The sequence below is a fragment of the Gossypium hirsutum genome, chromosome D02 (assembly GCF_007990345.1).
Source record: "Gossypium hirsutum isolate 1008001.06 chromosome D02, Gossypium_hirsutum_v2.1, whole genome shotgun sequence".
Classification (NCBI taxonomy): domain Eukaryota; kingdom Viridiplantae; phylum Streptophyta; class Magnoliopsida; order Malvales; family Malvaceae; genus Gossypium; species Gossypium hirsutum.
Genome location: NC_053438.1, coordinates 53,825,513 through 53,850,076, shown reverse-complemented (window position 1 = coordinate 53,850,076; position 24,564 = coordinate 53,825,513).

Below are 24,564 nucleotides of genomic sequence, written 5' to 3'. Positions count from 1 at the left end.
GGATTTTTATTTTATTTAATATTAATATAATTGTATTTATTGAATATTAATATTAAATTTATTATTATATTTAAAAAATATTTTTGTACTTTTATTTTTATTTATTTAGAATTACGATCAAATTGAAAACATATGATAATTTTGAAGGTTAATTTTTTAAAATTATGACTAAATCGATATAATATGTAAAAGTTGAGGGCTAAAATTTTTATTATACTGACTATTTAACTGCCACCTTAGCTTGTCGTTTGTGGTTTTGATCAGAGTGACCAAAATGACCGAACTATATAACATGAGTGCTTAACTTGCAAACTTTTTATTTTAGGTGCCTAAAATGAAAAAGAAATATTATTGGATGACCATCTGTGTAGTTTACCCTAAAAATTAAATATTTCAAATTAAATATTTATTTCGTTATTAGTTTTATTTCTCTTCTCAAATTATAAAAAAAAGTAAAATTAAAATCTATTTTTAAACTTTCTATTTTTTATTAGTAATTATATATTGATTAATTACTTTTCCAAATACGTAACGAAATCTATGATTTCTAATTATTTATTGTTATAACTATAAATTATAATTATTTCTTAATGCAACCTGTTTTGTAATTTTTCAAACATTGAATGTGTCGTTATAGATAACTCCAAGGACAGTTTGAATATATGTGAAGTATGAATTTTTTTTATATATTTTCATTGGTTAGTGATTTTTAATATATCTTTTTTTTTTGACAAATTCGCTTATTTATATCACATCCATATTATTTTTGAAACATATTATATTTTATATTGTATTTTTCGAACAGTTTTTTATACTGTATTTTAGTTAATAACTTGAATTATAAAAAAAAATTGAAACATCTATGTAATCCTTTCGTGTTATTGTTATTTTTTAAAATATTTTTTATAAAATATATTTTATCATTTTGTTTTGCGTGGTCAAATTGTTAATGCTGACAGTACCATACTAATTTTTTAAAATTAAAAAATCTTTATTACAAGATTGCTATATGGTCACTTGACAGTTATGAATTAAGAAATTTTATATATTTACGTTTAATTATTAATTAATGATATTTACGTTTAAATTGCTTGTGAAATGATGTATACGATGATTGTAGTATCTATCTATCTATCTATATATATATATAATATTCTATTGATTTTTATATAAAATTAATAAAATTCAAACATAATAAAATTTGAATTTAAAATATTATAATTTGTCTGTTGCAGGCCCATTTGCCCGGGCCCAAGAAAGAAATAAAAGGCCCAGCACCCTGGCCCAACAGCCAAGCCCACATCAGACTAGGGTTTCAGAAACTGAAACCCTAGTATCCCACTTGCCGCTGCTCTCTGTCAGCCGCACGTCCCATCGCCATCTACCGCCACCAACTCCACCATCAGCCCCTGCAACAAAGAAGCAAACACGCAAGCAGCAATAACAGAGAAAAGTAGAAGCAAAATCGGTTATAAAGAGGCCGAATATCATCTTTATAGGCTCTCTCCGATTTTTGTAAAAAAAACACTTATTGGCAGAAAGAAATGAAATAAAAAAGGTTGATTACAGTGCATCTCTTTCTTATTTTTTGTTTACGTTCCTTTTTTATTTTATTTTATTTTGTTTCTTTTTCTACAAAGATTTCAAAAGCAAAACAAAACGAAGGGAAGGGAGTTTTACCTGATTTTGGCGGAGGTGGGAAGGAAGAACCGAAAGGTCTCTTCCGATTTCGGCCCTTTTCGCCAGGATTTCGGCTTTTCTAACTCCGGATATGAACCCAACTCGAAAAGAGGGGTAAAATAGGCCTTTTTGGACTTTTCCGGCCACCGCAGACGGTGGCACCATCGCCGGCGGCCGGTTACTGGCGCGGTGGCCGACGGTCGGACCTTAGGCATGAGGCCGGACTGCCCAAAAGGGCTTGAGAGAGTTTTTGAGTTTCTTTTTTAAGAAAAGTGAAGAAAATGAGAAATCTGAAAAAAATTTGATTTTTATAGCGCCTGGAAACGACGCCATTTTGGCCAGCTTCATCTGGCCCCAAAACGATGTCGCTTTACTCCCTAGCCCGCGCGTCGACCCGACCCAACTCAGGGGATCCGCGTGTTTTCTATCAAGGGGTTATTTGTGATTTAGGCCCTTCCGCATTTTCGATTTGATTCAATTTAGTCCTTTTACGACTTTTCTTCATTTTTTAATTTGGATCGAAGATTTTTCCCGTTTTTTAATTTGGTCCTCAATTTGTTGGACCCCTGGGGAGGGGACGCTTGGCCTGAAATTGGGTTTATTTCCCATTAGGTCCTTCGCCCTTTCGCGCCTTTCCATTTTGGTCCTTATTTGCGCATTTATTTACTGTACAAATGCCCTTAAATTTTTTTTATCCCAATTGGGTCCATTTCGTTATTATTATTATTATTTGTACTTATATATTTTTTTATATATTACTATTATTATACCATTAGTTTAATATTATTGTTGTATTTTATTTTATATTCGCTTATTTAAATTTTGAATATATTTGTCCTATTGTTATTAATATTATATTTAGTTATATATCTATATATCTTATTATATATATCCATATATCTTAATATATATATGTGCATATATGTACATTTCTCTTTATAAACATTTTTTAGCTTATATATATACATATACGTGCACACATTCTTATAACTTTATCTATATATATATATATATATATGCATTTATACATACTTATATTTTATATTTATAATTTATCTATACATCTATATATATACCTATATACATACTTTTCTTTTTCTTTTTCTCACGAATATATATATATATACTTAAATTTTTTATAACTTCTATATACATATACATGTAGATATTTATATTTTTATATCTCCTAATACATATATATCTTTCATATTTTCGTAATTCTATGTATATACATACATATGCATATTTCCCTTAAATATACATGTACATATACATGTTCATATTTTATAATTTTCATCTATTTTCCCTTATTGTTTTGTATGATCATTTACTATGTATTTATATGTCTATTTTTTATGCTTCAGTTTATTTATTTATTTATTTATTTGCTATGGAATGTATGATTTATTTATTATTCGTTTTGTTCATTTTTTTATTTACATAATCATGCTTATTATTCCGCCATGCACATGAATATCATATTTTAAAAAAGGGAAATATTTCCAAATAAGGCAATATTTTGCGTTTGGAAATTCGAGGAACGTGCCCTAAGGTACTGGGTTTCGATTTCTCGTTCGACCAAATAGCTAAATATCCTTTTAAAAACTTTTCAAAAATAAGGCAATGTTTTGCGTTTGGAAATTCGAGGAACGTGCCCTAAGGTACTGGGTTTCGATTTCTCGTTTAACCAAATTGTCAAATATCCTATTGAATTTAAACTCATGCCATTCGAATTTTTTTTAAAAAAAGGATCATATTTTAAATTTCTTTAAAGTTTTCAATCTTCGACATTAAGACATTAACTAATCAACTAGGTACCAATTCTGGGCGTTACGAGGGTGCTAATCCTTCCTCGTACGTAACCGACTCCCGAACCCATTTTCTAAATTTCGTAGACCAAACTTGTTGTTTTAATAAAATTAAATTGTTTATTAAAAACAACCGCTTTTAAAGGTGACCCGATCACACCTTATCAAAAAAGATTGGTGGCGACTCCCATTTCCCGTTTCATTTTTCAAAACCCAAGTCGACCCCGTTTCAAACAAAAAATGGTGTCAACAGCTTGGCGACTCCACTGGGGACAAACACGAGAGTCAAGCCATGAGTTGATTACTTTTTGTCTTTTTGTCAAAAATCAAAAACCTAGTTTAAATATACGATCCTTTCATTGTATTTTTATTTATCTTTATTATGATTTTCGTCATTGTGATTCATAATTGCTGTGTTTAAGTTCAGATTTATTTTTGCACATTGCATTGCATGACCGTTGGTCATACCCTTTTAAGTGGGAGTGAGAAGCTACGCCTTCGTGAGGTTTTCACCTCCGCATGGGATAGTGAATCGCTTTCGGGATACATCCGTACCTATGTCTTCGTGAGATTTTCATCTCCGCATGGCCATAGGGAAATGTATTCCCCTGAACTGAACTCAGTCCGTATGAGCCTATAATGGGTGAGGATCGAGGAATCTGCTGGTTCGGGTACCCTTACTTTAGAACCAACCCTCATATAGTAGACTTAGGAACTTAACCTAGGAAGAGCCACTCCAAACCCCTAGTATCTACCCGATTAGGTACTTTTTGTTTTCTGTGCTTGCTTATGTTTTGTACTAACCCTTCTTGTTGTGTTTTGATTATGATTGCATTACATTGCATTTGCATCTTAGGAAAGAGATATGGATTCAAATCCAATTACTAAATTAGAAAGCTTGTCATGGAATACGAATTCCTTGATAAAGTGGAAAACAATACGACTTCCCAAACATATTCTGAGAAACACAAGAATGGCGATGGAAGAGTTCGTGACCTTGCTTGGTGGCCTGGGGATTCGAGACGATTGTCCAAAAGCCTTCAACAAGCTGACAAGCCTTATGAAGATGGGCAGATGATGGATCGCAACCAAGATCAAGAAAATGAGCTAGCAATGGCATCTATTGGTGAGATTACCTCAAACATGCGGATGAAGAAAAATCGATGTTGTTCCTTGGAATATGAGGGTAAGGTCGTACATGTATCCGTTTTATGTAAGGGAATTTGCTTTCTAGAAAAGTTTCCTAAATGTAATTGAATCAGAATCAACGTCTCTTTAGGCATTCATTTCATGCATCTGCATTACATTGCATCATATGCATTAGATTTTCACGAAGTGACCCTAATTATGTAAAATTATTTCAGCTAATCTGGAAAACCAATCAACCAAACATCCTTACGGTACTCGTCGCAAAGCCAAAGAAATGGATCAAAGATTAGAGAAACTGGAGCAAACGCAAAAAGAGATGCAAGACCAGTTACAGGTGCAAATGAAAGAACATATGGAAAAGATCCAGAAAGACATGGCACAAAAGATGAAGGAGTCTCAGGATGAACTAATGACTAAATTGACGCAATTAATAACCAAGGGAGTGGATAAAGGGAAAAATCCTGTGGTTTGCGATGAAGAAGGAAACAATGATGAGCCACTTTTTTCTCCAGGATACACGCCTCCGCAAGCGCAAATTCAGATTGAACCACATCCACGAAGATCTTCTGTTTCGATTAGGCCTCAGCACTTTCAAGGTGACGCTTCAATACCGAAGAACCTTCAGGGCAGATCTGGTTCTAGTCCTGACGATAATCTGGTTGTCCCGGACTTCGATGAAGTAGCGGAGAAAGACAAGATGAAGGAGGAGTTACCAAAGCAGTTTGAGGAGAAATGGAAATGGATTGAAGAGAAGTTTAGGGCGATAGAAAGTATCGACGGCTATCAGGGAATAGATGCGAAAGATCTGAGTTTAGTTCCGGATTTGGTGCTTCCTTACAAATTTAAGATGCCGGAATTCGAGAAATATAATGGGACCAGCTGCCCAGAAGCTCATATTACTATGTTCTGTAGGCGTATGGCCGGATACGTCAACAACGACCAACTGCTCATACACTGCTTTCAAGATAGCCTCACAGGGGCAGCGTCTAAGTGGTACAATCAACTGACGCGTATCCAGATTAGCTCTTGGAGGGATTTAGCACAAGCCTTTATGAAACAATACAGTCATGTAGCTGATATGGTCCTTGATAGAATTACCCTTCAAAATATGGAGAAAAAGCCTAATGAAAGTTTTAGGCAATACGCACAAAGGTGGAGGGAGGTCGCTATCCAAGTTCAGCCGCCACTCCTAGAGAAAGAAATGACGATGCTCTTCATCAACACATTGAAGGCCCCGTTCATCACCCACATGTTAGGAAGTGCTTCGAAGAGTTTTTCAGACATAGTCATGAGCGGTGAAATGATTGAAAGTGCCGTGAGAAGTGGAAAGATTGATGCTGGAGAAAATAATAGGAGGTCAGACTTAAAGAAGAAGGAAAATGAGGTGAGCAATGTGAACACCTACAACAAATCGATTACACAGCCAAGAAAGGTGATTACTAGTCAGCAAGGTTCATCTAGACAAGAATCGTATGTGAAGCAAGGCACTGAGAACCTTCAATTCACGCCAATTCCGATGTCATATAAGGAGTTGTATCAAAGCTTATTCAACGCACGTATTGTCGCCCCTCTCTACACGAAACCTCCACAGCCTCCGTACCCCAAATGGCACGATGCGAATGCACAATGCGAGTATCATGCAAGAAATACGGGGCATTCCATAGAAAACTGTATTGCCTTTAAGAAACTGGTTGAAAGGCTTATCAGTATGGGCATTGTTAAATTTGATGATTCCTCCACTGCGGAAAATCCATTACCCAATCATAATTGACGAGTGGAGTGAATGCAATGCACAAGCAACTGAAGAAGGGATCTTATTAGATGTTCGCCCTTATAAACCTGGGAGTGTTCTAAAGAAACCTTTGTAGTATTTAGAGCTTACTCAGAGTAATATTCAAAACACACTTGTTGCTTTCAGCCTAGAGCAACAAGAAGTCTTTTGTGAAAAAGGCTTATGTCTGAACGTCATTATTTTAATGGAATGCATCTTTGCGATCTTTTGAACTAATATTTTTTCATTGATTATTCTTTTATTCTTCCATCCAAATCATTCTTTCATTCATTCATAATCATACTGTGCAGATAATTATTCTTAAATTCATACATTCTTTATATATTATTTTGTACCTACAATAGGTCCCTGGATATCAACGACATGAATGACACTGCCACAAACTTAGAATCTCCTTTTGAGCGAGACATGTGTTTAGAGGGATCTCACGACTTTGAAGTTGACACAGAGCGTAGCTTATCTCCAAACTTGTTAAGGATGGTAGAACAAAAGGATAAACAGATCCTACCTCTCAGTGAATCATTAGAAATTGTGAGCTTGATGAAGACTAGAATTGACCTGCCTACAGAGACGAAAAATTCAAAGATGTCTTTGTATGATCATACCAGGGTATGCCTCGATTCTTATAATAAAACCTGCACAACAGCACGATGTCAGAAATTTACAGTGCGAACGATGCAATTCTTTGCCGGGGCAATACCGTTCTCGTCAATTCAGCATAGCTTTGCCCGTTTGAAGTCGAGTTTCTATTCCTTCAAGATGTTGCTGGATTTTATCCCGATGGAAGAAGAAGATCAAAAGTTTCCAGTTGTAGTTTTGCCCTAAAAGGCTCTATAAAGGAAATTCGATATCAGAGAAGATCCTTTGAAGGGGATAACAAGGACTTGTCTAATCCCAAGAGTTTAGATCCGATTCAAAAAAATAAGGGAAAAGGAAAAGAAAAAAAACAAAATCAAAATCAAAAATAAAAAATAAAAAGAAAAAGAGAAATCAATCAAAGTCAAAATAAAAATATGAAAAGCAAAGAAAAGAAAAGAAGAGGCCAAGGCGAAAAGCCAAAAAGGGCGCTTTGTGACCAAAAGTGGTTTTGAGTTGAAAACTGAAAAAGGACGACTCAAATTTTGAGCACAATGGGGCATGGACATCACCATTATCGAAGACTTCTAATGGGCATTGCTTCACTATTGAGATCATTAATTACTTCATCAAATGGATAAAGGCTACAGCATGCGTCAATGTCATCATATGCCAATATAGAATTCCAGAGACGATGGTATGGGAAAATGTATTGAACTGGAATGACAACATGATAGTTGAGGGCTGTAATCGGTTCAAAATCAGACATCATAGTTTGTCACAGTATTGTAAGACAATGAAGTTCAAAAAAAAAAAGAAAAAGATGAAGAATGAAAATGGAAAATGAAAAGAGTAAAAATGGAGAGGCTAAGGGGAAAACCCGCAAAGGGCACCTTAGGCCAAAGGGGATTTGAGTTGAAAACCCGAAAGGGGCGGCTCAAATATTGATCAGAATGGGGTATGAAGTGATCAGATTGGGGCATGTGGTGATCCTGCTATACCTGAAAGAGTAGGGCGACATCTTGGGGCATCGACAAAGTCCTGTAGATCTCCTAAACACATGTCAAACTCAGGAAAGTCTTCAGAAAGTTTGTACAGAGAAGTTCAAGCTGCGATATCTGGGGCACCTAACCTTCATACTATTTATATATTGAATTTGTTGTTGTTCTTGGAATACTTCATTCTTTTTCAAGATACGTGTTCCAATCAATTCCTCTTTTATTACCCTTGATAATTCATTCATTTCGAGCTTGCTCTCAAATCAATTCTATTTCATCCATTGTTATATTCTTTTTTGCAAGTATGTTGCATTGGAATGATGATACTTTCACAATGAAAGTTTTGCATATTACTCTAGAAGTTTCTAAATAATATAGGAACCTGAAACAGGACTATCGTTTAGAACGCACCAAGTTTAAAGGGTGAAATATCTAAGAGGGAATAGTTTAAGTTAAAGGCTATCTTTTCAGATTTTGTTGTCCAAATATTGATTGAGCAAAATGACAAGATGTCGTGTTGGTGGCAAAGCTTCAATGAGCCAACAAGCGATGTTTACCAGGCAAAAGGAAAAGGTCTTCTGGGAGAAGAAAATTTTGCAATTGTGCATGAGCATTTGGTATTACACCTTGGGAATGAGGTAAATGACCAAAGAGTTTCACATTCAATATCATTGAATTGCGATAGGAGAAGATTGAGAAAAGCCATACCTTTCTACCCTTGGATTGTAGAGGGAGAATGATGGTACAAATTTTGTGCCCTAATAGATTAAACTTTAAGGTTTACAGTGGGGGGCAACCAGATTAAGTGTTTCTTTGGATATACCAGACGAGCAAAAAGGCGTTGTAGTACGTCAGTGATAAAACCTTAATAAGTTTTTACGTGATGTTAACCTAAGCATTAAGGAATCATCTTCATGACATTTTACATTCACTCAAATGTCATTCATACATATCTAGTTAGGAGCATTTGATTCATTCTGATTATGTCATCCTAATCACTAGGCACAATTAGGTTCATAAAATAGAACATACAGGTCATGTTCCCCAAGGGACAGATCAATGAAGTTAAAGATCTTGCCTTCCTGCATTGATAGTGAAGCAGGTCGAAGACATAAACCTTGCCTCTTTCGGTTGTGATAGAGCTGGTTGAAGACAAAAGATCTTACCTTCCTACATTGACAGCGAAGCAGATCGAAGACACAAACCTTGCCTCTTTCGGTTGTGATGGAGCTGGTTGAAGACAAAAGATCTTGCCTTTCTGCATTGACAGCGAAGCAGATCGAAGACACAAACCTTGCCTCTTTCGGTTGTGATAGAGCTGGTTGAAGACAAAAGATCTTGCCTTCCTACATTAACAGCGAAGCAGATCGAAAACAAAGCCTTGCATCTATCGATTGCAGTAGAGCTAGTTAAAGAAGCAGATCTTGCCTTCCTGCATTAACAGCAAAGCAGATCAAAAACAAAGCCTTGCCTCCATCGGTTGCATTGGAGCTGGTTAAAGGTTACAGATTTTGTCTCCCTAAGCCGTAGCGGAGCAGATCAAAGACAGCAAATCTTATCTTCAAGTGTAAGGAAGCGGATTCAAACCACAAGTCCTATATCCCTGACCTGTAGTGGAATAGATTGGAAATTACAGATCTTGTCCCCCTGAAGTTACAGTGGAGCAGATTGAAGCCAGAGATCTTATCTCCCCGAGATTACAGCGGAGCAGATCGAAGACACTATCCTATCTCCCTGAAGTTACAGTGGAGTGGGTTAAAATAAAGGATCTTATCTCTCTGAGGTTACAGCAGAGTAGGTCGCATCAAGTCTTATTTCCCTAAAGATGCAGTGGAATAGATTGAAAACCACAAACCTCGTCCCCCTGAAGTTGCTACGAAGAAGATAAAGGCTACAGGACGCATCTCTCTAAAATGCAGTGGAATGGATCGAAGCAACAAGACCTAGTGGACTGGAATGAAACTACTTGAAATGGAGAAGTACCAGAACAAGTCAAGACTCGGCGAGACCGGGCAAAATGGGCCTTTCTTAGTCTTTGCTCTGTTATCGTTACACGACAACGAGCAAAGAGGGGCAGCTGTTGCAGGCCCATTTGCCCGGGCCCAAGAAAGAAATAAAAGGCCCAGCACCCTGGCCCAACAGCCAAGCCCACATCAGACTAGGGTTTTAGAAACTGAAACCCTAGTATCCCACTTGCCGCTGCTCTCTGTCAGCCGCACGTCCCATCGCCATCTACCGCCACCAACTCCACCATCAGCCCCTGCAACAAAGAAGCAAACACGCAAGCAGCAATAACAGAGAAAAGTAGAAGCAAAATCGGTTATAAAGAGGCCGAATATCATCTTTATAGGCTCTCTCCGATTTTTGTAAAAAAAACACTTATTGGCAGAAAGAAATGAAATAAAAAAAGGTTGATTACAGTGCATCTCTTTCTTATTTTTGTTTACGTTCCTTTTTTATTTTATTTTATTTTGTTTCTTTTTCTACAAAGATTTCAAAAGCAAAACAAAACGAAGGGAAGGGAGTTTTACCTGATTTCGGCGGAGGTGAGAAGGAAGAACCGAAAGGTCTCTTCCGATTTCGACCCTTTTCGCCAGGATTTCGGCTTTTCTAACTCCGGATATGAACCCAACTCGAAAAGAGGGGTAAAATAGGCCTTTTTGGACTTTTCCGGCCACCGCAGACGGTGGCACCATCGCCGGCGGCCGGTTACTGGCGCGGTGGCCGACGGTCGGACCTTAGGCATGAGGCCGGACTGCCCAAAAGGGCTTGAGAGAGTTTTTGAGTTTCTTTTTTAAGAAAAGTGAAGAAAATGAGAAATCTGAAAAAATTTGATTTTTATAGCGCCTGGAAACGACGCCGTTTTGGCCAGCTTCATCTGGCCCCAAAACGACGTCGCTTTACTCCCTAGCCGCGCGTCGACCCGACCCAACTCAGGGGATCCGCGTGTTTTCTATCAAGGGGTTATTTGTGATTTAGGCCCTTCCGCATTTTCGATTTGATTCAATTTAGTCCTTTTACGACTTTTCTTCATTTTTTAATTTGGATCGAAGATTTTTCCCGTTTTTTAATTTGGTCCTCAATTTGTTGGACCCCTGGGGAGGGGACGCTTGGCCTGAAATTGGGTTTATTTCCCATTAGGTCCTTCGCCCTTTCGCGCCTTTCCATTTTGGTCCTTATTTGCGCATTTATTTACTGTACAAATGCCCTTAAATTTTTTTTTATCCCAATTGGGTCCATTTCGTTATTATTATTATTATTTGTACTTATATATTTTTTTTATATATTACTATTATTATACCATTAGTTTAATATTATTGTTGTATTTTATTTTATATTCGCTTATTTAAATTTTGAATATATTTGTCCTATTGTTATTAATATTATATTTAGTTATATATCTATATATCTTATTATATATATCCATATATCTTAATATATATATGTGCATATATGTACATTTCTCTTTATAAACATTTTTTAGCTTATATATATACATATACGTGCACACATTCTTATAACTTTATCTATATATATATATATATGCATTTATACATACTTATATTTTATATTTATAATTTATCTATACATCTATATATATACCTATATACATACTTTTCTTTTTCTTTTTCTCACGAATATACATATATATATACTTAAATTTTTTATAACTTCTATATACATATACATGTAGATATTTATATTTTTATATCTCCTAATACATATATATCTTTCATATTTTCGTAATTCTATGTATATACATACATATGCATATTTCCCTTAAATATACATGTACATATACATGTTCATATTTTATAATTTTCATCTATTTTCCCTTATTGTTTTGTATGATCATTTACTATGTATTTATATGTCTATTTTTTATGCTTCAGTTTATTTATTTATTTATTTATTTGCTATGGAATGTATGATTTATTTATTATTCGTTTTGTTCATTTTTTTATTTACATAATCATGTTTATTATTCCGCCATGCACATGAATATCATATTTTAAAAAAGGGAAATATTTCCAAATAAGGCAATATTTTGCGTTTGGAAATTCGAGGAACGTGCCCTAAGGTACTGGGTTTCGATTTCTCGTTCGACCAAATAGCTAAATATCCTTTTAAAAACTTTTCAAAAATAAGGCAATGTTTTGCGTTTGGAAATTCGAGGAACGTGCCCTAAGGTACTGGGTTTCGATTTCTCGTTTAACCAAATTGTCAAATATCCTATTGAATTTAAACTCATGCCATTCGAATTTTTTAAAAAAAAGGGTCATATTTTAAATTTCTTTAAAGTTTTCAATCTTCGACATTAAGACATTAACTAATCAACTAGGTACCAATTCTGGGCGTTACGAGGGTGCTAATCCTTCCTCGTACGTAACCGACTCCCGAACCCGTTTTCTAAATTTCGTAGACCAAACTTGTTGTTTTAATAAAATTAAATTGTTTATTAAAAACAACCGCTTTTAAAGGTGACCCGATCACACCTTATCAAAAAAGATTGGTGGCGACTCCCATTTCCCGTTTCATTTTTCAAAACCCAAGTCGACCCCGTTTCAAACAAAAAATGGTGTCAACATTGTCAACGCTTATTTTATCCTTTCAATTAAAACTTCATTTAATTCTTATATATTTTTGTTAACAAATATATTTTTATGTAAAAAGTTTCACATGTGGCATAATTTAAAATATTTTATTATTTTACTTTTTTTTCGAAAAAATCATTTTATTACTAAAAAGATATTTGAAATTGTAGTTTGAAAATTTAAATATTTAAAGAATCTATATTATTATTTAAACTTTGATTGAGTTAGTGTCACAAGTTAATTGGAAACCAACTCAGTTAAAAAATAATTAAAAATATTATTTTTACAAAATAGGAAGATGTTTTTATCTTTTTAAGATATTTTTATATAAACTCAATAAAATTCTATACATTGTGAGATTTGAAAAAAGAATACCATAATTTTAAACATTTTCAACTTTAGTGTTTGAATCAAAGTTTTATATGAAATAATAATACTTTATTCTTTTATTTATTTTTCACTAATATCATGAAATTGCTATAAGATATGACTTATTAAGCAATGATGCAAATAGAACATTATATATGAAATAATGAGAGATACGTGAATGGGAAGACTAGATGAGAAATGAGTTGGAGAGGAAGTGAGGATGAAAGGATACTGCAATAGGACTCACCTGATTCAGCTGAAACAACAAGCAAAAAAAAGAGAAAGAAAAGCCAAAGAAAGAAAGATGATAAAGATATTGGATTTATAAAATTTAAATTTAGCTTGGTTCTTTGTCTTAAATAAAAAGATAAATATGTTTTAGAATATTTAAATTTACCTCTTACACTAATAATGATGGTCATAATGATTATTTAATACATTAGTTATTTTATATAAATTAATGTTATAAATAAAACCTCTAGGTTTAAATATTGCCAGAAATTCTTATAGAAATTCAAAAATTAATTATTCAATACATTAGTAGTTAGAGTTTTTTAACTCTACAAATAAAGTTGAAAAAAAAATCATATATCCTTAAATAAATGGGCACCTGAGGATTTTTAATCATATTTATAGAGTTAAAATATTGCACTAGCATTCGATGCTCTTCATGTGGAGTCTTTTCTTGCAGGTAGTGCGGCAAATAGTAATCTAGCAGAGTTACGATTAATCCATGGTTACCTTCATAGAAGTTGGAAGCTAAAGTTTCGACATATTCTTAGGACTCAGAACTTGGCTGCTGATCAAATGGCGAAATGTGTTTTTGACAATTTTTTGAGATTGACGCTTTTCGACGATCCTCCAAATTTGATTAAAGATATTTTACAGTCAGATAGATATATCTTCAATAGTGTTGTTTAATTTTATTTTTTTCGCTTAAGGCTGTTATAATTTCTACTGAAAAAATACTTCATTAATAATGTATCAAATAATAATCTATTAAAAAAAGTACACAACAATATTTTAAATTTACACAGTGCATAAAATAATTGTTCATAATGATGTGAGAAAAAAGTTATACTAAACTAATATAAAAATATTGTTTGGCAAAAATAGATACAAAAATAATACTCACAAATGGATACAATATAAACACTAGGAAGAAGCCCAAACATGAGGGTAAAAACAAGTCAAAATTCGGTCCTACTGATTTTATTTGCATGAATAGGCTTATGAGATGACGTGACTAATCACCCACCTGATTTTATCTTTTATTTTAGAACGGTAGTTTTAGTTGTCCTCATATGGCATCAAATATCAATATATTGCTTAATGGATTAAACTATTCAACCCACTCCGACGATGAATTGTCGGGTGAGCTTGTTGGTTGATGCATAAGTCTAATAAAATAAATAAATAAATAATTAGTCACTAGATGCAATAAAATAAAATAAAATATTAAATAATCCCTTAAAATTTAATTAAAATCAACTAAATTTTTCATTTAAAATTGTACATAATTGAGTTGTTTGGATCGTGATTTGTACTCAATTAAGCTCATTGAATTCATTTTTTCTCTATTAAAACCCTTGACAAATTGTTAAGTGCTGACATGACAGTTGACATAAAAAAAATGATCACATGGAATTGAAGTAGAAAAATAATGACGTGGAGAGCTCAATTGATTTTTTTTATTTTACAAGGACTTAATTGATTATTTAAGTGAAAACTTTTATTAAAATTCTAGAAATTCTAATTTTTTTATTAATTATAAAAATTATAATAAAATTATTAGAAATTTATAATTATTATAGAAAATTATTAAAATTTTAGAAAAATTAAATGTGATAAATTTTTTTAGAAAAAATATAGAAAATTTATTAACATATTCAAAAATTATAAAAATTATAAAATTATAAAAGTTAAAATTTGGCTAATTTATCTAAAAAGACCATTTTTTAAAAAAAAATTAACAGAATAGTCTGATTTTGGAGAGAGAATAAGAAAGTGCATCTAGCTGGATGCGTTTTCAGCTGACTTTGTAGGAAAATACATCCATCCTGTTGCTGACTTTACAATAATGCCAAGCGAAAAGGCAGATGATTGAGATTGTTTCCTTTCTAACTTGAGAAGGCATGTTGTCTTACAACCCAGTATACGTGTCATCTCCGATAAGGGACCCGGAATACTACCCGCAATTGAACGACAGAGAAACTTTTAGGACACATACACCATAGGTATTGTATAAGACATGTAGGTGCTAAATATCACGCACAATACCATTCTGACAGGGAGCAAACACAAGTCATTAACATGGGTATGTATTCACCACCACTTAAACACCATTCTGACTTTGCAATAGGATGGGCTTCTATGACAATGATTCCATCCTGGCACGACAATGGAAATGTGTAGGTGTGACACCCCAAACCCAACCAGGATGGATCGGCCCGAATTCGAAGCGTTACATTAGCCACCTAAGTGACTCTCCAACTAATGACCTCCCAAGACACACCTCGACCTTATAACACCTCAATCTTATCCATTTATTAGTTATTTATTAATGCAGAATCAATTTGTGAACCAATTTTAAACTTTTTATAAGTAATTTAACCTAAGGGCATTTTTGTCATTTTACCACCTACGGTTAAACTAACCCAAATTTAGATCTATACATTATCAACCCTATTTTAGTCAATTTATGTAAGCCCTAAAAATTTCAGCTTAACCTGAGTTTATTTTCTATGTCTAATTCAAGTTTCATCATTAAGGACTAAATCATAACAATTTCAAACTATCAGTACTATACTCAAATATTAAATTGAGTGTGTTTCTAAAAAATTTTATCAATTACAAGTCTAATACTAAAATTTTATCAAGTTTCCTTATCATTTAAGGCTCTAATTAGACTTATCAAGTTACAGGACTAATTTGTAATTTAAATAGACTAGAGAACTAATTTAAAAAGACCAGAATTCAAACCCCCAACAGTCCATTGCAGTTTTTTTGTGCGAAAAATTTGATTTTAAACCTGATTTTGAGTATTTTAATGGCCATTTTAACTCGATTTAGGTAAAACTAAATATCATGCATATTCATACACCTTCAATTGAATTTATTATCCCCAATTAAGCCTCAATTAAATAGAATTAAACATTAAATTTCATGCATATCGACCACCAGTTAATTTAAACAAGTGGCGTATCTTAGTCACTAGTAAACCACTCCATGGAAGCTTCATTTAAACAATGGTTAGTGTAAACATCATGCCTCACACACTGTGTTATCAATCATCATGTTATCAAGCAACAATACACCGTAAATTATTCAATAATCAAACTCAAGCATGTATATATGATATTATAAAACCATCCAAAATTAAAAATGTCCAGTGTCCAAGTCCAATTACAACCAAAATTAGACTAAGTCCCAAAAGTTCCACAATACCCGATTAACATCTCTAAAACGTGTAACTAAATCTCTACTGAGCCTTAATCTCTTGCAACTCTCTTGCTCGACTCCTCAACTCCTCAATCCCGATAGTTAACTGCACGAATGTGAGGGTGTGAGCTTAAAAAGCTCAATGAATTTTAATAAAATGACGAGTAAATTAGCACCCAAATCATGCTTAAATTGAAACCAATCAAATATAAATTTCCAATCATAATATCAATCCATAATAGTTCAATGCCATATGCTCAACCATGTATCAAAAATCATAATTAATCATGGCATATAATCATTAATTTAGCATATAATATTTCATACATTTATATTGGCATATGCAATCATGGCTTAATCGGGTGATCATACATTAGATAAACGGATCTCCTTACTCCCAATTAGAATTAGAATTAGTTCCAGATTGAGTGGGTCGAGGCCACACGCTCCCTTATATTGCCTCAAATCAGGTCCGTTGAATGGAGACACAAGCTCAACACTCCCTTATCTACTCCAAATCAGTCCACTTAGAGCCTCATTGCTCACAAATAACATATCAATATGGTGAGTACTAACAAATCCTATGGCATGCCAACTATATCCAATGGATCCACCATGCTATAATGCTAAAATAACCAATCTATCATAACATAATTTCAGTCAATAATGTGTTCAATTAAAAGTGCAAAAATGCATATGTGAATCATGTAACATAGTCATTTTAACATCAAATTAAATCTAGCATACCAATTACCTATTATCAATGTCCATTTATTAATTGAAATATCAACATACCATGAACCAAAAACTCCAGCATGCTTTCTTAGTTCACCATTATAATCAATCAAATCAAGCACATAAAATCACTAAATGCTCGCTTACCAACACTTAACAAAAATTTCATCACTTAAACATATATCAATAATCTTGCAAAATTAACCAACCAAAACTCAAAATTAACCAAACCCAATTAAGCATAAGTGAAGGTCAATTTACCAAATCGTCTTTTAATAACATTCACCACACAACTAACTCAACCACAACCAAGTGATCAACCAAGCAAATCCAAGCTTCAATTTCAATTATCTTGATCCTCTTCAAGATTTGAAGCTTCAACAGAGATAAAATATATATTACCACATTTTAAAAGATATAATAAACACAAATTTTTATCCACTAGGCTACACGAAATTTTCACTCAAAGTTACCTTACCGAATTTGTATCATCAAGTCAAAAACTCAATTCCTCACAAAATCGATCACTCTAGCCCTCCTAATCACTTCCAAACATCAATACTAGACCAAATAAACATATACTAAGCATCAATTTCACATTTAAATCAATTTCACAAAATTCTGGAAAGTTAGTTTATGAATATGATGAAATTCAAATTTCTTTAAATTACCTTATAAAACATGTTTAATCTTGATAAATAGATCAAAACTTTCTAATAAATCCATTTTAAGTTGGAACATCTATTGATTTGTGGATTTCCTCTCAAAATTCAAGATCTACCATTAAAGCACATTAAAATTTTAAAGAAGATGACATTGATAAAAAAATCGTATAATTATCACTCAAATCATGTAAATATGCTTCTAATCATCATAAAAATAAGTTTAGAAATGATAATTACCTTTGATTCGTTCTAAATCCTTTGATTGAAAATCTTGATTCAAGAATTTTAAGAAATTTCAGAATATTTTTGGCTACTTTTGTGAATAATTTTGGATGAAAAGAGAGAGTATTTTGAGAAGAAAATTTGTTGAATATATTCTCTAATGATAGATCTTTAAAACCATGCAAATAAAACGAATTTTATAGCTCTCTAATCTGATGTAAATGGTGTGAAAAGTAGGCTAGATGCATTGTATTTAAAACTGAAACAACCACCAGAAATTTAAAAATTAGGAAATTTGCCTAGTGGACACTCCCACATTTCTCTTACTTTACTAATTGATCATTTCCCTCCAAAATTCTGAATTTTAAAAGTTTATTTGCCAAATAAATACTCTCAAATTTATCTTATTTTACCATTAAATCTAACTTAATTAATATTTAAATTTAACTCAAATTAACCCCTAATAAAAATTATTTTAAAATTCTTTTTTGACCCAAATTCATTATTTTTACTAATAATTATTTAATTAATTTAAATTTAATTTTCCAAAAATATTTTATTTTTCTAGATTATTTTTTAATCTATTTTAAATGAAATTAACCTCCTAAATTAAATTAAAAAATTTACTATTAATCCGATAAATTCCTAAATTCACACTTAGAACTCGAAAAATATGCCTGAAACTACTAGACCCGATTTAGGGATATTATAGTAGGTCTCCCAGCGCTATCACATCACTGTCAATTGAATATAACTTTAAGCATTTATAATTTCTACCTCAAACCTGAATATCATTAAATCAGTCTCTCTATATTTCCAACCCTACACTATAAATACCTTAAAAACCCTTGAAAAGACTAAAAATCCTTAAACCTGGTTTAGGAGAAAGAAGATGAAAGTGTGTCCAACTGGACGCAATTTCATTTGATTGTGCAAGAAAGCGCTTCTAGCTGGACGCTTTCTTGCAAAGTTAGTGTAACACCCCATCCCGTCTCCGTTGCCAGATTAAGGTTACGAAGTGTTATCGAACTAAACAGAACATTTCACTTAATTCACTATAGTTAACCAAATAAATTGCAAACACATAACAAATAAATTAATTCGGGATGCAAATACACTTATGGGCCTTAATTTGAGCTTACAGAGCCCTAAAAATAGTTTAAGAAAATCCCGGGTTAAATTGAAACAAATTAGAAACTTTCACAAAAACTTGAAAATTTTCAAAACAAGGGTCACACGGCCATATGCCCAGGCCGTGTGACATAGCATAGACCATGTAAACATTTGAAGTCAGGATACACGGTAGTGTCCTAGCCCATGTGTCCGCCTGTGTGAACATTTGAAATAAGGCCACACGACCGTGTGCCAGACTGTGTGTGTATTCGAAGTTAGGTCACACGATCGTGTTGTAGGCTGTGTGTTAGACTGTGTAACAAAATGTTTTCACTCACATGGCCATGTCGTAAGCCATGTGCTAGGTCGTGTGGATACTGCACCTAAAAAACAAATAATACACACGACCATGTAAGGTGACCGTGTGTGGCACACGGCCATGTGACTGCCCGTGTCCTAGGCTGCGTGCATCATTTTTAACCATTAAATCAAGAAAAGTTATGCACCATTCATTGCACAACAAGACATGTCATATCTAGATCATTTCCTAGGTTCAAAAACACATTCAAATCACTAATTATATGCCAAAAATTCATTCATCCTATACCAAACCAATAGGCCATTCAAAGGCACCACAATCAAATATCATTCACTCAACTAACCTAACTAAGAAATCACATAGCATTAATCGTCTATTCATGCTCAATCCATCAACCAAATTGACCAAAGTATAAACATACTCAAATTTCACCATTCCAAAGTGTTAATATCTAACTCTTGACCATTAGGAATGAACCCAGCCAAAAACACTTCAAACATACACATTCAAACCAAGCATTTCACTAGGAACACCAATTTAGCATATCATTTACATAATTACAACAAAACACCTATATATATGCCACATCCCAAAATAGAAAACAACAATTACCAAAATAGCTGGATAGTGTGAGCTTCCAGTCAATCCATCCAGTCAGTCCGCAAACTTGACAACTACAAAAGAACATAAATGAAACAAGATAAAGAAGCTTAGTAAGCTCATAGTTTAAAACATCAAACTAACTTACCTCAATAGACATCAAAATATAAAGAGATAATTTATAATTCCTGATATCCAAACACATTCATAACTCACATTAGTTCTTGATCACATATCAAAATATATAATGATAATCCTCTTCTTAAATAACTTATCAATTCCATAAACAACATTTCATCAATGTAAATGTACTCACATATAAATAAGTAGTTCATTGAACACTTAACACTTTCTAATATCTTGAATATACATAAACATTTAAGTCCACAAGTCAATTGTGCATTCCGTTAACATTTAGCCCGATGAAATAAGTACTCGACTCGAATACTCGGGTAACTACACCACACCAAAATCATCATAAATGCGTAACAGAGGTATCGAAGTACAGATAGAGGCACGATTATTCAATCAGAGACATCGAAGTTCAAATAGAGGCACCGAAGTGCAATCCTGTACTAGCTCGCATACTAACCCTATTGGCATGCCTATCATATCCTAGCGATACGTTCAACCGGGCATTATACATAATATAACACCCTAAAATAAAACCTTAGAATTTTAGGGGTATTTTAGGGATTCTAGCTTTAGTGTGCTCGAAATTTTGTAAGCATGGTAATCGTAAATGTTTTTGTCTATGGCATTTTGAAAATTAAACCAATTTTTGAAAATAATACTGAAAAGGCTTTTAATTTTGAAAAAAGGACTGATTTATAAAAGGGTCAAAATTTTGTGTGTTTATGAAGCGACTTTACCAAATTTTAAAAATACAATTTAAAATCATCCTCTACCTACAGATTTCAAGTTAACTCTTCTTTTTTGCTAGTTTATGTCGTCCATTGATCTCCAACATCTCATCTTCGATTTTCTTTGTTAAATCTCCATCCTTTTGATTACTATCATCACCCAAGTCATTAATCTACATAATATTTCAAGAAAACACCCCAAAATCTCATTGATTTCATCATCTTCCTCACTTGTGGGTTTTCTTAGATTCGCGTCAAAAGTTTATTTTTCTTCCATCGAAGGTAACCTTTTGTCTTTCTATTAGTTTCAGATATTATATAGTCTTTAAACTTTAGTTTTTAATCATTAAATTTCATGTTCTGATTAAAAGCCGAAAATTGGGTCGTTAATGGTGTATTGCAGATTTTTGAGTAAAAACGTGATTTCAAAGTGTTATTCAATTAATTTTGACATGATTAGAAGGTTTATAAATTGAGTTTAAAGTTTTGTTAAGGATTTAATGAATGTTCATGAAAATGGTCATAAATATGTCAAAAATTTTGATATGATGAATTGAGTAGCTTTGTGTAGTTTAAAGGTTGAGAATTAGTTCTAGGCGATTAAATAGATGAAGTACATAGATGTCGATTGGGAAGCAAACCCTGCTAGGTTGTAAAAAAACGCAGCTGATTTAACTGAGTAAATGTTGCGTCATCACGATATCACCCCTATTTTGTCCCTGATTGCTTCTATCTTCAGTGTCGTGACATTAATGTTTTGATGTCATGACATTGGCAATAGTTTCAACCTAGATAGTCATTTTTAACTCTCGGTTTGACCTACATGGCGATGTAACTTTATTTAAGTATCTAAAGTGTAATAAAAATTACTTGAAAGCATGAATTACTAATCCAAGTATAAAAACATAAATATATACTAAAATGACTTGATTTAACTATTAAACAGGTTAAAGTTAGTGAAAAAGGTATGTAAATAACAACCTAGATCATGGCAGATCAATTATCATTCTTGGTTTGCAGTTTCAATCTATCAATAATCCCCTTGGTAGCTTGTTGTACTGGGATTGACTCATCGACTTCAGACCGATCATGATTTTCTCTCCCATTACCTAATCTTAAAGCATAATTGGATAATTTCTTCTTCGAATTTGATGGAAGAAAGGATAAAGGTAACAAATTTTGGATAACAATATCAGAATCAGGAGCTTCTTCATTCCTAATAGTTAACATTGAGGACAGATTCTCCTCAACAAAGACAACTATATGGTGGGTATGATCTAAACCCATTTGGATTTTGTAGGCTAACAAATTAAACAATGAAGGTACTCCATCTGACCCATCTGCCAGGCCCATCAATCCTGACTCTTGCCCCAATTTATTACTTTCCAATTTCCCATTATTGATTTTACCTCCAACCGAGCCCACCAAAGGTTACTTTAGGCACTGTATTTCACTTTGGGCTTGACTCTTCACCGGGCCTTTACCTTTGCTTTTTTTACTACTAGTGTCCCTTCATTTGATTTCCCAGAGATTTCTTTACCTTTATTTTTTAAAAGCTTTCCTTTAGCTACTCCAGAAGATCCCGCCAAAAAATTTGCTTAAGAATTATTCTTCTTTGCAAACTTAAATATTCAGGTATTTCCTAGTTCAATCTCTCCAGCATCATCTACTAAACTCTTGAAAGCATTGAATCTTGATCCACTAAGATTCTTTCCTTGATTATCATTCAAACCCGCTCTGCTCTTCTTGGTCAGCCTCAATTGTCGGCGCTCCACCACCATCCAGTCACCAAAATTTTCACTCTCTACTCTTTCTTGCACAGAAACATTTAGTTGTTGGACAGAAGCTTTTGGCTGTTGAACATCATTGTTTGCACCATCGATTGGTTCCTTATTATGGTTTTGGGGTAGCCGTCTTTCATGTGACCGTAAGTACCACAGTGAAAGCATATCGTAGGAAGCGATTCATACTCTACTCTATGGTTTCTTTTGGCAATCTGGAGTTTCGATACAAAGGGCTTCAACAAATCCACTTGAACAACAAATCTTGCAAACTATCCCCTTGAACCCTTATCCATTTGAAGATCAATCTTGATAACAATTCCAATCATCTCTCCGATCTCCTTTAGAATGCTTTTCTTATACAAGGTTCCTAATAGACCTAGGATACGCATCCATGCAACAAAATTATGCGGAAAGGGTTCTAAGGGTGTGAATTGGGGTGACCATGGCTGAACCATCAAGTACTGTCCAAACACCACCCAAGGTCCTTTAGAAAAAAACATACCATAGTCCTCAATTGATTCAAACGTTGCAAGATAATAATCATTCTCAATGTCCATGAGTTGGATATGGAGCACACTTTGTTCCACAACGCATTGTAACCTATCTTCCTCCCAAGAAACTTTACTACCAAAGTATTTTCCATGATTTTCTGAATAAGTGAAAAAACTCGATCAAAGAAATCAATGGATGGGACACTGCCAATAATCTCCTTCCTCACATCACCTTCTTTTAATTCAATGTCATCTTCTGCCTAAGAGTCATCCTTTAGACTATCCCCCTGTGGAAAGTTCATAACCATATCCCTCAAAGAAATAGCCTTGGGAGCAATAGGTTCTATAAGAGTATCACCTCCCCCTTCATCTGGTGAATCCTCCTCCCGCCGCTGGGCTTTCTTTGTCGCCCTGCCAAAGCTATTATTCGTTGGTTCACCCATCATTTCTAAGGTATTACAAAACTTTAATTCGTAATCAAAGATACTTTTATTCTTATTTCCAAAAATAAGATTATTTCTTAAAAAAATATTTATATAAAAAATTCTATTCAACCCTTTACCTCTCTCGTAGTTTTCTCTTTCATTTTTTTGTTATCTTTTTCATTTTGTTTTCTGTTGGGACTATATTTTACATTTTCTTATTGATATTTCAATATTCACTATCATCAAAGAGGTAGACCTTTTGATTGTCCCTGTAAGGCTGTAATCTTCAAATATTCTCCCCTTGAACATATCTTTTTTCTCGTAGTAACAGTTATGGGCTTCGTTTGAACTTCAACATTTTTAGAAAATAACTATATCTTCGGACGTATTAGAGCTACAAACCATAAATCGAACTGTAGCATTTTAACATGTTTTCATGCACCCAAATTATTTAAATTCATTATACTACAGTCTTCAATCAAAATAATATGTTAGTGGGTTTATACAGTACAAACTAAAAACATGGGTTTACCAGAGAGAATTGTCGATACAATTGTTGATGGCTTCAACTCTAAAAAGCTTTATACATATGGAGATAAATGCATGTAGTTCTGGCATTTTAATAAGGTAGACCTACGAATTCGGGCCTTATTTGTTAGTATTAGTTTTGGAAAAAGCTGCAAGATAAAATATTTGAAAAACAGTGAATATATTTCATAAAAAAGTTGTATTCTGCCTTCTCTTGTTATAGTTTGAATAAGAAAATATATAAGATTTGCTTAAAAAATAAGAACGAAAAAGAAAATTAGGGGAAAAGGAGAGGTAAAATTAAGGGCTTAAATGGTTACTTAAATAAATAATTTGTTTTTAAAAATAAAAATAAAAGTATCATTTTTGGGAATTAAAATATCATAATATCTGAGTGTGATAATAAACTCA